Below are 15,896 nucleotides of genomic sequence, written 5' to 3' on the forward strand. Positions count from 1 at the left end.
GAGTCACCGGATGTACCAAGTGACGCAGTTGAAAAAGGTTAGCTACAACCCAATGCGACATCCGGGACATGGCCATGTTGTCTGGGAGATTAGGGTTATAGAGGACATTTGTCAGTGGGGAGCAATCAGAGGCCAATGTAAATTTAGCCCTACATTTCCGCCAAACAGAGAAAAGTACATAGGTCCCAGAAATAAATGGCGAAAGGAGGAGACATCCACTGCTGAGGTCGACCAAAGGAGAGAGCATGGATGAGCTGGGGACAATTGCAAAGATTCGATCTCAGTCCATGTGTTGGGAGGATGATGGGAAGACCATGACATGAGAAAACGAAGATGAGTTGCGTAGTAATATGTTATAATATCCGGGGCCCCCAAGCCCCCCCTAGATCTTGGGGAAAGCAAAACGGAACGTGCAATCCTGTGCCGCCTATTGTGCCAAATAAAATGCAGGAAAGATTTCTGAAGAGAGTGAAGTTTGGACATAGGAATGGGAACGGGGAGGGTCGCAAACAGGTACAAAAGTTTAGGCAACACTGTCATTTTTAATACGTTAATGCGTCCTAGGAAAGAAATGGGCAAGGCATCCCATCGTTTCAGAGAGCGAGAAATTGCTATGAATAGTGGAGGGAAATTGGCCTCGTATATGGATTGGTAAGAGGAAGTAAGATTAGTACCTAAATATTTTAAAGAATGGGTACACCACCGATAGGGAAAGGCTTCCTGAAGCGAGGATAATGTGACAGGTGGGACGTGAATTGGGAGTGCCTCAGTTTTAGACGTATTAACTTTGTAACCTGAAATAGCCCCAAATCATTTCAAGATCTGATGCAAAATCGGTAAAGAAGTATAGGGACTCGTGAGTGTGAGGAGGATGTCGTCTGCAAACAGCGATAATTTGTACTCATGGGTATGGGAATGTATCCCGCGAATATCCGGATTCGACCTAATGGCTGTGGCCAGTGGCTCCAGGCAAAGAATAAACAGCAGAGGGGAGAGTGGACAACCCTGACGTGTGCCATTTGACATCTGAAAAGGGAGTGAAAAAAAAGATGCTAATCTGACCTGCAAAAATGGGGAAGAATAAAGGGCCTTCACGGCTGCTACAAATGGACCCCGGAAACCAAACTTCTCCAAAATCATAAACATGTAGGGCCAACTTAATCGGTCGAAGGAAGCCGTAGTTTTAAATCTTTTTTAGATGGTTTCCTTTTTTTTTTTTTTCTTCTAATCAGTGAGGGATGCTGTTGTCACGTTCTAGCCGTTCATCTAGCTGTTTGGTCGGAGTTCTCCCTTAAAGCTGCCTTTCTACAGCTTGAGAGCGAAGCACTGCTGAGCTTCCTTGCTGTCTCTTGAATGTCAGGATTCCAATTCTGGGAACGCTGGGCGGCCTACTCGCAGGGTAAATTACTAGCAAGGGAAGTTAATCCTGCCCAAGGATTCTGCATAAATAAGATGTTTCATTTTAAAGAGCAATTCCAAAACCAGCCAGTCGACCACAAAAATACTACCCAGAAACCTCTGCAACGGTGCTAAAATCAGCAAGCTCACTCCATTTACCGTATGCACTTTCTGTATGTTAAATTCTGATTGTACAATTTCTCCGCCTGTAGGATTAGCAGCAACTACACAGCCTACATGTTCGGGAGCTGCACTCCCTTCCTCAGGGCTGACAGCTCTGTGTATTCATTTATTACCATTTTATTATTAATACATTTTGTAATACGGTAATACACGAGGATTGTGCGCCCTCTTGTGTGTTTGAGCTTTCTTTTTTTTTTTTTGTTGTTTTTGTTTTTTGCTGTTTTTTTTGTTGTTTTTTTTTCATTATTTTTTTTTGTTTGTTGTTTTTCTTTGTTTTTGTTTTGTTTTTTTGGGGGTTTTTTTAGTGGCTTGAAGATTCTGATCTGTGGAGGGCTGCACCTGAGCGAGTGACCTATGCCGCAGAACCGTGACAAGCATCTTTATTTGAACCGATGTGATTTCTACTTTCACTCCCCATGTGCTTTGGTGATCCTTGGCTACCCATGACCCTGTTGCTGCTTCACTGGTTGTCCTTCCCTTTTGGACCAGTTTTGATCGGTCCTGACCACTGCAGACCGGAAACATCCCACAAGAGCTGCAGTGTTGGAGTTGCGCTGATCCAGCCACCAGGCCATTAAATTTGGGCCCTTGTCAGTCGCTCAAATCAGTACACTTGCCCCTTTTTTTTTTTTCTGCTTTCAGCACATCAACTTCATGGACGACATATTCACTTGCTGCCCAATATATATATATATGGAGTCCGCTGCTGGAGTCTACTGCATGCTGTAACCAGAGGAAGCGGAGACAAGGGGGTGCTGCGGCTGCTCAGAGAGGCACAGGATCTGGGGGAGGAGTTCTGTCCTTCTCTCTGCTGCCAGTTGCTGAGACAAGGTAGGGGCAGAGATGAGAGGGGTGCTGAAGGAGAGGTGCAGGGGCCACATGAAATGGCTTGGCTGCCCGGATTCGGCCCGTGGGCCTTGTGTTTGACACCTGTGCTTTACAGGCTCCTGCAACAAAAAATAATAAATGCACATTTTTTTATTTACCTACAAAAAATTGTGCATTTTAATATTTTTTGTCAAAAGGTGATCCTTTTAAGTATGTTATACCTCCAAATGCCCTGAAACTGCTGCTGGGTGCTGCCATCTTGGATGTGATGTCTCAGAGTGTTATTCAAGTGACACCCTATAGCACGTGTGTCAAACACAAGGCCGGCCATTTCATGTGGCCCTCGCACCACTCCTTCAGCAGCGGCACTCCGTTCGCTTCCACCCCACCTTGTCCTAGCAGTTGGCAGCAGAGAGGAGGACAAGGCTTCTCCATCAGATTCTGTGCAGCCGCAGTACCCCCTCATCTCCTCCTCCCCTGGTTTCCGCTTTCAGCAGACTCTGGCAGCTGATTATTATTTATTAAAGGTACTTATATAGCGCCCTCAATTTACACAGCTCTGTACATATATAATGTACATTCACATCAGTCCCTAACCCTCAAGGGACATACAATCTAAGGTCCCTAACCCTCAAGGGGCGTACAATCTAAGGTCCCTAACCCTCAAGGGACGTACAATCTAAGGTCCCTAACCCTCAAGGGGCGTACAATCTAAGGTCCCTAACCCTCAAGGGGCGTGCAATCTAAGGTCCCTAACCCTCAAGGGGCGTGCAATCTAAGGTCCCTAACCCTCAAGGGGCGTACAATCTAAGGTCCCTAACCCTCACGGGGCGTGCAATCTAAGGTCCCTAACCCTCAAGGGGCGTGCAATCTAAGGTCCCTAACCCTCAAGGGGCGTCCAATCTAAGGTCCCTAACTCACATTCATACATACACATACTAGGGACAATCTAGACAGGAGCCAATTCACCGACCAGCATGTCTTTGGTTCCAGCCCTTCTCTAGTCCTTCTCCAGACCCTGCACTTTCTGCTTCCCAGTTCCACCTCCAACTTCGTCCTGGCAGCAACACAAGGTAAGGAGAGTGCACTGTTATGAAAGGGTGGGTAAGGGGCTTATGGCATCTGATGTAAAGGGGGTGGGGTGCTCTGGACATCTAGTCTTAAATGATACAGCTGGCCCTTTGAGGGCAACCATAATGCTGGTGCGGCCTGCAATGAAATTTGAGTTTGACACCCCTGCTCTATAGTATTCCGCTTTGCTCCTTCTTGGCTTCCATATATTATTATTATTATTATTATTATACAGGATTTATATATTATTATTATACAGGATTTATATATTATTATTATTATTATTATACAGGATTTATATATTATTATTATTATTATACAGGATTTATATATTATTATTATTATTATACAGGATTTATATATTATTATTATACAGGATTTATATATATATTATTATACAGGATTTATATATTATTATTATACAGGATTTATATATATTATTATTATATAGGATTTATATATATTATTATTATACAGGATTTATATATTATTATTATACAGGATTTATATATATTATTATTATACAGGATTTATATAGCGCCAACAGTTTGCTCAGCGCTTTACAATATAAAGGGAGACAATACAGCAACAATACAGTTCAATACAAGAGGGATAGGAGGGCCCTGATCCTGGGAGCTTACAATCTAAGGGGGAGGGGCTAGTGATACAAAAGGTAGTAACTGTAGTATAACGTTGTGTAGGGAGGTGAGGGTAAAGGTGGAGGAGCTGGGCCAGCACGGACAGTAATTAGACACTTCCCGAAGAAGAGAGGGTTAGAACATGCAAGAAGGGAGAGGGTTGTGTAAGGAAATTGACACTTTCTAAATTGTCAGTTCCCAGAAAGTTCAGAAGTGCATTGTAAATTGTTGATAGAAAGCAAAGATGCTGCTGGTAAGCATTTAACATGTTTTTTCTGTGTTTTTTTTTGTTTTGTTTTGTTTTTTCTTTGTTTTGGGTTTGTTTTTGTTTTTTATTGGTGACAGGGTCTCTTTAAGGATCCTTTACAGCCGTTGGTGTTTTATTTGTGTACTGTACTACCCTTGCAGCTTGCTGCCCTTTCGCTGAGTATCCTATGTTCTTCTACATGTCCTTGCTGTTTTTATCAGTGGCTTGTTTTGCCATCTGCTGGCATCCAGGAGGACGGCAGGCAATGGCGGGCTGCGGCCGCTAACTTTACAGTGATTTATATTTGGCATTAGGCACCCTGGCCTCCTTGTTGAAACCTTGCCAGCTCCCGATTTTACTCCTGCTGGAATTAAAAGCACAGATCACTTTCCACACTTCCCGGGTCTGGAAATGTAATCATTGTACACCAGACCAGAAAATCGCCATTTGTTTGTTTTGTGACTCAAGCTTTGTGGGTGGGAGGTTGTGGCTCCAGTTATGTGTTCCTGGCGAAACTACAGTTAAAAAAAAAAAAAAAAAAAGATCTATTTTGTGGTTTAGTAAATACGGCTTTTTCTGTTCGCCGACAAATGTGACTCCATGTTTTAATGATCGACTTGTAATGTATTGCAGACTCTTGGAACTCGGCCATGTTGCTGAAGCTCGGCGCCTGTTGCAGATTTCCTTTAATTTGGCTGGAAGTTGGTTGCAGGGACATAAGCAATTTATTTATTATTTATGCCTTGTTCATGGGAGATGTTCCCTGTGCAGGGCTGTGTTTATACCATGGAGGAGTGCCTAATGCAGGCCATACACGGGTCAAAAACCGGCCGTTTAAAAAAAAAAACTAAAAATCGGTCGTTCGATCGTTACCACCAACGGTAAAAAAAATTGGCCGATTTTCGTCCCATCTACGGCCAGCGTTTAATTACTTTTGTCCCTTGCAGAGAGCTCCGCTATTATATTTGACGTGAAAAAATATTGCAGTTGCAACAATGTATCCATTTTGGATACAGATGTTTTTATTCGGATACAAATAGATACATTGTTGCATCCTCCTCCTCCTCCTCCCTCCTCCCTCCTACGGTTTTTGTAGCTGCTGACTTTTATTTTTTTTCAGGTGGAGTTACACTTTAACCACTTCAAGTCCGGACACTTTTACCCCCTTCCTGTCCAGGCCAATTTTCAGCTTTCAGCGCTATCACATTTTGAAAATTGCGCAGTCATGCAACACTGTACCCATATGAATTTTGTAGCCATGGTGACACTGTACTGCTAGGGTAACAGTATGTAAAAAAAAAAAAAAAACATTAACAATATAAAAAAATAAAATAAAAATGTAAACTTTTTTTTTTATATTAGAATTTTTGGTTATAAACGAATTTTGGGTTATATATTTTTTTTTTTTTACTAAAAAGATAACTGCATAAATTTTGGCTAAGATTTATGATGAAATATTATTTATTTGCAAAATTTTATAAGAAAAACACTTTTTTTTTTTTTTAGACTTTTTCATTTATATAGCAAAAAAAAAAAAATCCCAGCGGTGAATAAATACCTCCAAAATAAAGTTTTATCTGTTTAAAAAAAATGCTAAAAAATTCATATGGGTTCAGTGTTGCATGACCGCGCAATTGTCATTCAACGTGTGAGAGTGCTGAAAGCTGAAAATTGGCCTGGACTGGAAGGGGGTGAAAGTGTCCGGACTGGAAGGGGGTGAAAGTGTCCGGACTGGAAGGGGGTGAAAGTGTCCGGACTGGAAGGGGGGGGGAAAGTGTCCGGGCTGGAAGGGGGGGGGAAAGTGTCCGGACTGGAAGGGGGGGGGGAAAGTGTCCAGACTGGAAGGGGGGGGGAAAGCGTCCGGACTGGAAGGGGGTGAAAGCGTCCGGACTGGAAGGGGGTGAAAGCGTCCGGACTGGAAGGGGGTGAAAGCGTCCGGACTGGAAGGGGGTGAAAGCGTCCGGACTGGAAGGGGGTGAAAGTGTCCGGACTGGAAGGGGGTGAAAGTGTCCGGACTTGAAGTGGTTAAAACAGGTATTTTTTAGCATCGGTGTGCATGAGGCCTAAATGTCAAAGCTGAATGCACAGAAATGCAAACCCTTTGGCATGTAAAATAGCTCCCATGTGCATCTCCAAGTGCCAAACGTGAAGATTTTCCACTGCTAGTTATTTGACAATGACAGTGTAAATTTTTAGTATAATATGTTTTTGCAGTCTGTTCTGCCACCCGACACCCTTGCGTAAATTAATAATAAAAAGTAGGTGAATATTCCCGTTTTTATTTTCGCTTTTTTGCGCTGAAACAACAAGACTCCTTCATCGCAGCCCCTTAATTCTTTTTTATTATTTAAATGTTTTTTATTAATTTTTCACATCACCATTTTAAATATACAAAAGCCAATAAAACAGGCAAATTACATTCCACCTATCATAACATTCCCCGCAAATTTCCTTAATCTTGGTGACCTGTTACCCCACCCCTTTCCTACCCCCCCCCCCCCCTCCCCTCCCTACTACCCTTTCATTATGCACTTACTTCATTCTAAAAATCCTGTTCCATGATTAATACTGATATTATATTATATTATATTTATCCCTTTTCACTTCTTTTCCCTATTTCACATATTCTGGGTATGCATCTGACTTTTTAAATTGCACCCACTTTTCCCGTCTTGTACAAAAGCCCTCCTTTTCTTCTGACAGCCCCCTTTCTTCTGACAGTCTTTTATAATCCATTTTTGGTTTTGCAGCCTTGTAAGCGCTTTAGAAAAAAAAAATCAATATCGCAATCATGAAAATCATGGCAGCTACCGCTCATGATACTCCTAAAGTGACACGAGCGACAATTGTATTAAAAAGAGATTTTCGCTGGCCTTTACATTTGGAATTGCATCGAGCGAACTTGTCACCCAGATCCTACCTTGCGCTTTGATGCGTTTTGTCTAGGGAACAGCTGGCGATATTTTTAGTGCCCGCAGACGGCCTCAAATTTTATTTTTTTTTTCTTTTTGCCTCTGCGGTGCATGCGAGGATGACAGTTATTGTAGTCAATTATTCTAACCCCGGAATGAACGTTGAATTTCCCGTTCCATGAAGATGTTCTGCTGCTTGACAGGCGGCGTACAACCTACGCCAAAACCCCAGATAATAAAGAAGAGGGAACAGAGAGACGGCATCTAATCATTCGGAGCCAGAGAACAACTGTGTTTCTGATGTAATATATTTATTGTTACAACCTCTCGGAGGCGGGAGGGAAGATGAAATGTCAGTTAGAAACTAATAGAAAGGAATTCGGCTGCACGCAGGATGGCCGAACACGAACGGCTTTATTGGAGTGGAAGAAAACCCAGAATAAAAGTTTGCAGATATTGTTTCTATTCATCAACGGTACGTGTTATAGCCACTTGAGCTGTGGAAGGTTTTACCCCCTTCATGACCAGGCCATGTTTTTTTTTTTTTGCTATTCGGCACTGCACTACTTTAACTGGCAATTGTGGTCATGCAACACTGTACCCAAACGAAATTTATATCTTTTTTTTTTTTTTTTCACACAAATAGAGATTTCTTTTGGTGGTATTTGATCACCACTAGGTTTTTTTTTTTTTCTTGTAATAAAAAAAAAAAAAGACTGAAAATGTTTGAAAAAAACACTATTTTTTACTTTTTGCTATAAAACATCCAATAAAAAAAAAAAATCTAATTTCTTTATAAGCGTTGACCAAAATGATGATGTCTTTTGGTTTAAAAAAAAAAAAAAAAATCCCAAAAAGTGTCTATTGATTGGTTTGTTTGAAAGTTATATCATCTACAAATGTTTAGAAATGTTGACCAAAATGATGATGTCTTTTGGTTTAAAAAAAAAATCCCAAAAAGTGTCTATTGATTGGTTTGTTTGAAAGTTATATCATCTACAAATGATGGGATATATACTGGAATTATTATTTTTTTTGTGTTACTTATGGTAGTGATCAGCGACTTATAGTGGGACTGTTATAGTGCGGTAGTCAATCTGACGCTAACGGACACTGACATCACCAGTGACACTAATAGAGTGATCAGTGATGACCCTGTACACAGTCGCTGTACTAATCACACTGACTTGGAAGGGGTTATCTTTGCAGGATGGCCAGACAGGAACTGCTTTATTGAAGTGGAAGAAAACCCAGAATAAAAGTTTGCAGATATTGTTTCTATCCATCAACGGTACGTGTTATAGCCACTTGAGCTATGGAAGGTTTTACCCCCTTCATGACCAGGCCATATTTTTTTTTTTGCTATTCGGCACTGCACTACTTTAACTGGCAATTGCGGTCATGCAACACTGTCCCCAAACGAAATTTATATCTTTTTTTTTTTTTTTTTTCACACAAATAGAGATTTCTTTTGGTGGTATTTGATCACCACTAGGTTTTTTTTTTTTCTTGTAATAAAAAAAAAAAAAGACTGAAAATGTTTGAAAAAAACACTATTTTTTACTTTTTGCTATAAAACATCCAATAAAAAAAAAAAATCTAATTTCTTTATAAACGTTGACCAAAATGATGATGTCTTTTGGTTTAAAAAAAAAAAAAAAAATCCCAAAAAGTGTCTATTGATTGGTTTGTTTGAAAGTTATATCATCTACAAATGATGGGATATATACTGGAATTATTATTATTTGTGTTACTTATGGTAGTGATCAGCGACTTATAGCGGGACTGTTATAGTGCGGTAGTCAATCTGACGCTAACGGACACTGACATCACCAGTGACACTAATAGAGTGATCAGTGATGACCCTGTACACAGTCGCTGTACTAATCACACTGACTTGGAAGGGGTTATCTTTGCAGGATGGCCAGACAGGAACGGCTTTATTAAAGTGGAAGAAAACCCAGAATAAAAGTTTGCAGATATTGTTTTTATTCATCAACGGTACGTGTTATAGCCACTTGAGCTATGGAAGGTTTTACCCCCTTCATGACCAGGCCATATTTTTTTTTTTTTGCTATTCGGCACTGCACTACTTTAACTGGCAATTGCGGTCATGCAACACTGTACCCAAACGAAATTTATAACATTTTTTTTTTCACACAAATAGAGATTTTGGTGGTATTTGATCACCACTGGGTTTTTTATTTTTTCCTGTATTAAAAAAAGAAAAAGACTGAAAATGTTGGAAAAAAACACTTTTTTACTTTCTGCTATAAAACCTCCAATAAAAAAATAAAATCTAATTTCTTTATAAATGTTGACCAAAATGATGATGTCTTTTGGTTTAAAAAAAAAAAACAAATCCCAAAAAGTGTCTATTGATTGGTTTGTTTGAAAGTTATATCATCTTTAGGTCATCGGTTTTAGACCGGCTAGAGAACAGCGATAGTAAATCAGAACCACTTGCAGAATTGAGTGATAATGATTCGTGGGGGAAATTCCTCATCAGACACTGAAAACGATTCTGCGACTTTGCTCAGCGATGTGCGAACTTGGCGCTCTATTTCACATTTCAGAGTTTTTGGTTTGATTATATTATTGAATTACATTTATTATTATTATAATTTTTTTATGATTATTTATTAAATTATAATTTATGATTTCGTGTTTAAAATTTTATCATACCCGGGATGTTTACTAGACTCTTGTTCGGACAGATTTCAGTGAGGTATTCCTAAAAATTACAGCCTACAATAAAAAAAATACATATTTCCACGCAAAAAAATGTACCGCTTTGAGCACAGAAATACTGACATAATCAGACTGCTAGGGAGGTTAAAAAAAAAAAAAAAAAAAAAGACTGAAAATGTTGGAAAAAAACAATATTTTTTACTTTCTGCTATAAAACCTATCCAATAAAAAAAAAATCTAATTTCTTTATAAATGTTGACCAAAATGATGATGTCTTTTGGTTTAAAAAAAAAAATCCCAAAAAGTGTCTATTGATTGGTTTGTTTGAAAGTTATATCATCTACAAATGATGGGATACATACTGGAATTATTATTATTTGTGTTACTTATGGTAGTGATCAGCGACTTATAGCGGGACTGTTATAGTGCGGTAGTCAATCTGACGCTAACGGACACTGACATCACCAGTGACACTAATAGAGTGATCAGTGATGACCCTGTACACAGTCGCTGTACTAATCACACTGACTTGGAAGGGGTTATCTTTGCAGGATGGCCAGACAGGAAGGGCTTTATTAAAGTGGAAGAAAACCCAGAATAAAAGTTTGCAGATATTGTTTTTATTCATCAACGGTACGTGTTATAGCCACTTGAGCTGTGGAAGGTTTTACCCCCTTCATGACCAGGCCATATTTTTTTTTTTTGCTATTCGGCACTGCACTACTTTAACTGGTAATTGCGGTCATGCAACACTGTACTGAAACAAAATTTTATTTCATTTTTTTTTTCACATAAATAGAGATTTCTTTTGGTGGTATTTGATCACCACTAGGTTTTTTATTTTTTCTTGTATTAACCCCCCCCGGCGGTATTCCCGAGTGTAGCTCGGGGTAAAGTTTCAGCACCACAAGCGGTAACCCGGAGCTACACTCGGGAATACACTGCAGCGTTGCTCCGGGATCTCTTCTTCACTTACCTTGTCCTGCGCTCCCGCGATGTGTCCCAAAGCAAGCAGAAGAAACAAAGCAATCTTGTATAAAAAGCAGCACACAGTAGGTATTGTTAGACACACATTTAACCAGTGGTGCACTGAAATGAAAATTCTGGTGCCAAAACCGAAAATTCAGGATGCACTTGGCCAAAAACCTAAAACGGAGAGTTTTATAGCAATTTTTTTAAAAATGTAATTAGTGTGGCTAGCGGTTTTTCTTTGAAGTCTATTGGGGGGGAGCATTTTTGCATTAAAATCTATGGGGGGGGGGGCATTTTTGCATTAAAGTCTGAGAAATGTGATTTTGCATTGAAGTCCAAGGAACACGATTTTGCATTGAAGTCCAAGGAACGCAAATTTGCATTGAAGTCTAAGGAACGCCATTTTGCATTAAAGTCTATGGGGGGGGGTGGGCATTTTTGCATTGAAGTCTAAGGAACGCGATTTTGCATCGAAGTCTAAGGGATGCAGTATTCCATTATCAGAACCTTCTTTTTTTTTTTTTTTTCTAAATCATCAAAATTCTGTCAGCCCTAATTCAGGCGATAATTTTTGGTGGCCATTATATCGGTGCATCCCTACACTTAACCCCTTGATTACCCTGAGAAGATAACCCCTTCCAAGTCAGTGTGATTAGTACAGCGACTGTGTACAGGGTCATCACTGATCACTCTATTAGTGTCACTGGTGATGTCAGTGTCCGTTAGCGTCAGATTGACTACCGCACTATAACAGTCCCACTATAAGTCGCTGATCACTACCATAAGTAACACACACAAAAAAAAAATAATAATTCCAGTATATATCCCATCATTTGTAGATGATATAATTTTCAAACAAACCAATCAATAGACACTTTTTGGGATTTTTTTTTTAAACCAAAAGACATCATTTTGGTCAACATTTATAAAGAAATTCGTTTTTTTTTTTTTTTTTTTTTAATTGGATAGGTTTTATAGCAAAAAGTAAAAAACATTTTCAGTCTTTTTTTTTTTTTTTTTTTTTTTAACCTCCCTAGTGGTCTGGTTATGTCAGTATTTCTGTGCTCAAAGCGGTACATTTTTTTTTTTTTGCTTGGAAATATGTATTTTTTTTATTGTAGGCCTGTAAGTCTTAGGAATAACTCACTGAAATCTGTCCGAACAAGAGTCTAGTAAACATCCCGGGGATGATAAAACTTGAAACACGAAATCATAAATTATAATATAATAAATAATCATAAAAAATGATATAATAAATGTAACTCAATGTAATCAAACCAAAAACACTGAAATGTGAAATAGAGCGCCAAGTTCGCACATCGCTGAGCTCAGTCGCAGAATCGTTTTCAGTGTCTGATGAGGAATTTCCCCCACGAATCATTATCACTCAATTCTGCAAGTGGTTCTGATTTACTAACGCTGTTCTCTAGCCGGTCTAAAACCGCTTTTGACCTAAAGGGACGCTTTTTGGACGCCATGGACGTTTCTCAGTTTCCAGGCAGAAAGAACAGTAAAAATGCAGGCAGGGCGCCGGACAAAGCACTCGGGACAACATGTATGTGAAATGGTTGGATACAGGAATGTTATACTATGTGATTTTAGTGTATTTAGTGAATGTCACTTTTTGACATTTTTAAATATCTCGCCAGTTCCGTCCCCTGTACATCCCGACATCGCAGGGAACGGAACCCAGAACACAGATGCCAGCAACCGCCGGAGGAGATGACCGGGGACACTGCAGGGGGGACATCGCGGGAGCGCAGGACAAGGTAAGTGAAGAAGAGATCCCGGAGCAACGCTGCAGTGTATTCCTGAGTGTAGCTCGGGGTTACCGCTTGTGGTGCTGAAACTTTACCCCGAGCAACGCTCGGGAATACCGCCAGGGGGGTTAAAGTGGAACTCCAGGTATGGTATATTTTTACTGGTTGCAGTGCTCCAGCTTGGACCACTGCACATATTTCAGGTTCATCGAATTCCAAATATGATTTATTGAACCATTGGCGACTCTAACCCAGGCAGATCTACCCATCTACTAATCTTCCTATGAAATCACCAAAGCCCTTGGCTGCGTATTCATGAAAACATGCGATACGTTACAATCACTACAACAAAGTATCGAAAGCCACAGAAATCTAATATGTTACATCTTTCCAGTCCTCAGGTATGGTGGGTACATTTGTTATGTTAAATTCTTACAGGCAGAAAAATCCATTGTAATGGCTTGAAAAGTGTTTTTTTTTTTTTTATGAATTATGTCGCTCTGAAAGTGTCGCCTAATCTATTTAGCATGTGAACATTTCTTCCATGTAGCACAAGCGAAGTGCATGTCTCCTCCCGCCGTCCCGACCCGCTGCGGCACGCAACAACCCGCTCAAGCATGGCCATGCAGAACTCTATGATTAATCTCTGACATTAATTAGCACTTCACGGGACCGTTGCATTCATTTTTTGCAGAGAAGCAAATTAGGCCGGATTAATAGAATATGGAAGATCCACTGCTTGGCAAAATCAAACCAATGAAGATTTAATCATTGTAATTAATGTTAGCGTAGGTACTTTTTTTTTTTTTTTTTTTTTTTCATTCATTAGTGTGAAATGGAAGGACAATGCCAGTAAATCTGACAGGAGAAGATTTATTGCTTTGGGACCCCTGTCTCTGTTATCTGTCATTTGAGATGTTAAAAGATTGGGAGAAAGACAGCGAGAACAAGGAGGGTAGAGAAGTCTTGTACCAGAAAATTATCTGACTTTTGTTTTTTGGGTCAAAAAAAGTCTTTTTTTTTTTTTTTTTCTTTATTTATTTTTTTTAGGTAGCGCACCCTCTAAGGGGGAAAGGAGACCAAAATAACCTGTGGCTTTTTAGAGTGCACACAGCATATTCTTCACACTTCCACAGGCTCGAAAGAACAGTCTAGGGGTTTCTTTTTGGGTTTTTTTTTTTTGGGTATGTTGAACTTGCATAGGGTGAGGGGAGCATGGGATACCCCAATAAACTGTAGAATGAATAACTTGAGGAGGATCTCTCTGCTGATGTGACCTGTACTCCTTCCAGAGTTTAACCACTTGCCTTCCAGAGGATTTACCCCCCCCCCCCCCTTTTCTGACCAGGCCATTTTTGCGATACGGCCCTGCGTTACTTTAACTGACAATTGCGCGGTCATTCAACTCTGCACCCAAATTAATTTTATGTCTTTTTTTATTTTTTACTATACTTTAATGGCGGTGATCAGCGACTTATAGCGGGACTGCAGCGGGCATTCTGACACTGGGGGGAACTGATTTGGTGTCACTGACATCCCCAGTGACACCAATACAGTGATCAGTGCTAATAAAAAGCACTGACACTGTACTAATGGCACTGGGCAGGAAGGGGTTAATATGTGGGGCGATCAAAGGGTTAACTGTGTGCTATTTTACTATGTGGGCTGTGCGTGTGTGTGTTTCACTTTAAGCACACTGCTTTGTATATCTGTGCTGTGCAGAGCCATACAAGGCAGTGTGCAGGAGCTGACGGGAGAGATCTGTATTGTTTACATACAGGTCTCTCCCTCGTTCAAGATACTCTGTAATCACTGGCCGGGACCCGATTATTGACAGCCGAGGCCGCGAATGGCAGCATGGGTAGGGCGCGCACACAGCTCTTCCTCTCCCTCTACCCGGAACTGCAAAATCACTTATATATACGTGATTTTGCACACATGTGCCGCCCTGTAGCGGTATTTCTGCTATAGGGCACAGGGGAAGCAGTTAAAAGCTACCTACTAACTCCAGTCACTGACTCTGCACAGCACTAGAGTCATTTACTCACATAGCCACAGGATCATTGGTTGCTTCTTGCCAATATCCACCAGGCACCTCTCAGTGAGGGAGATGTAGACTCACACCACCATAGGACAGCTGGACTCTTTCCCACTAACTTCCTCCTTGCTCTCTCCAGTTAACTCCTCCAGATCCAACTTGATCCCAGGACTCAAGCTTGTGAATAGGCCCCCCAGCTAAGCCTCGTTGGGACCTCAGGGTTTTCCTGATGGCTCCTTCTAGAAATCTGCCCCGGGGCAGAGCCTCCGTAGAGGGGTTTCCTCCTGCAGGACTGGACCCAGGAACTCTGCACCCTGCTCAGGCCTCAAACGATTTATGGGCTCTCTCACTTGCTCCTAGTTTGCTTTCCCTGTTAACAATTATGCAAGACTGTCCTGCCACTGGCAAATTTTTATCAAGTTTTTTTTACAATGTTAGAGACCACGAATGATACAGTAGTGTAAATATGGCCAGTAGCAGAACATTGTTTTTTCAGGCATAATAGGCCACACTTGTGTATGCCTAACTTTTATTTTATATATGTGGGTGATGGGGCTGCAATGAATGATATAATGTGAGATGGTTTAGGTGCACGCTGTTCTTGCATGCAGAGGCATGCTCCAAGTACAGATGGTCAAAAACAAGTAAATGCTCCACTTTGAAAAAAAAGGCCCTACAAAATTAAATAAAAGAAAATGGACTTTAAAATGCTACCCCTGAAATAAAAGGGAAGACTTGCAGAAAAAAAGTCTGCTATAGATGTTGCAGGAGCAAAAAGTGACCGCTAATATGAAATCAAAAACAAAATAAAGCAAGACACAATAAAAGGTCTCCAAATATGAAAAGGCAGCAAATGGGCTGGTTGCCCAAAGAGAAGGAAGTCAAAATTCATGTAAGACACTAATCTCTCCCTATGCAGTTTGTATTGGATGCTGGTCCCCGAACAGACAGTATGCTTTTGGGAACCAGCTCCCAGGGACATCATATTGGGAGCCAATTGACATTACTTTTCAATTGACATGAATGGAACTGTCTGTATGCGAAGGCAGTGGACATCTGTGCACCCCATGCGGGTACAACATGGCTCTCACATGGTGTAGCAAACATGCTCATCAGAGTGGAAGCGGAGTTCTTCTTTTTCTTCTTTTCTGTTATTTG

General features: G+C 40.5%; 1 protein-coding gene across 1 annotated transcript in view; it reads left to right on the forward strand.

The window, feature by feature from the left end:
• Positions 1-15,896, forward strand: part of NCKIPSD (NCK interacting protein with SH3 domain) — a 134,658-nt gene that overhangs the window by 30,657 nt on the left and 88,105 nt on the right. The gene's annotated exons all lie outside the window — the stretch shown is intronic.

This window comes from Staurois parvus, unplaced genomic scaffold (assembly GCF_062004578.1).
Source record: "Staurois parvus isolate SC_StPar_1 unplaced genomic scaffold, SC_StPar_1.0 ptg000335l, whole genome shotgun sequence".
NCBI classification, from domain to species: Eukaryota; Metazoa; Chordata; class Amphibia; order Anura; family Ranidae; genus Staurois; species Staurois parvus.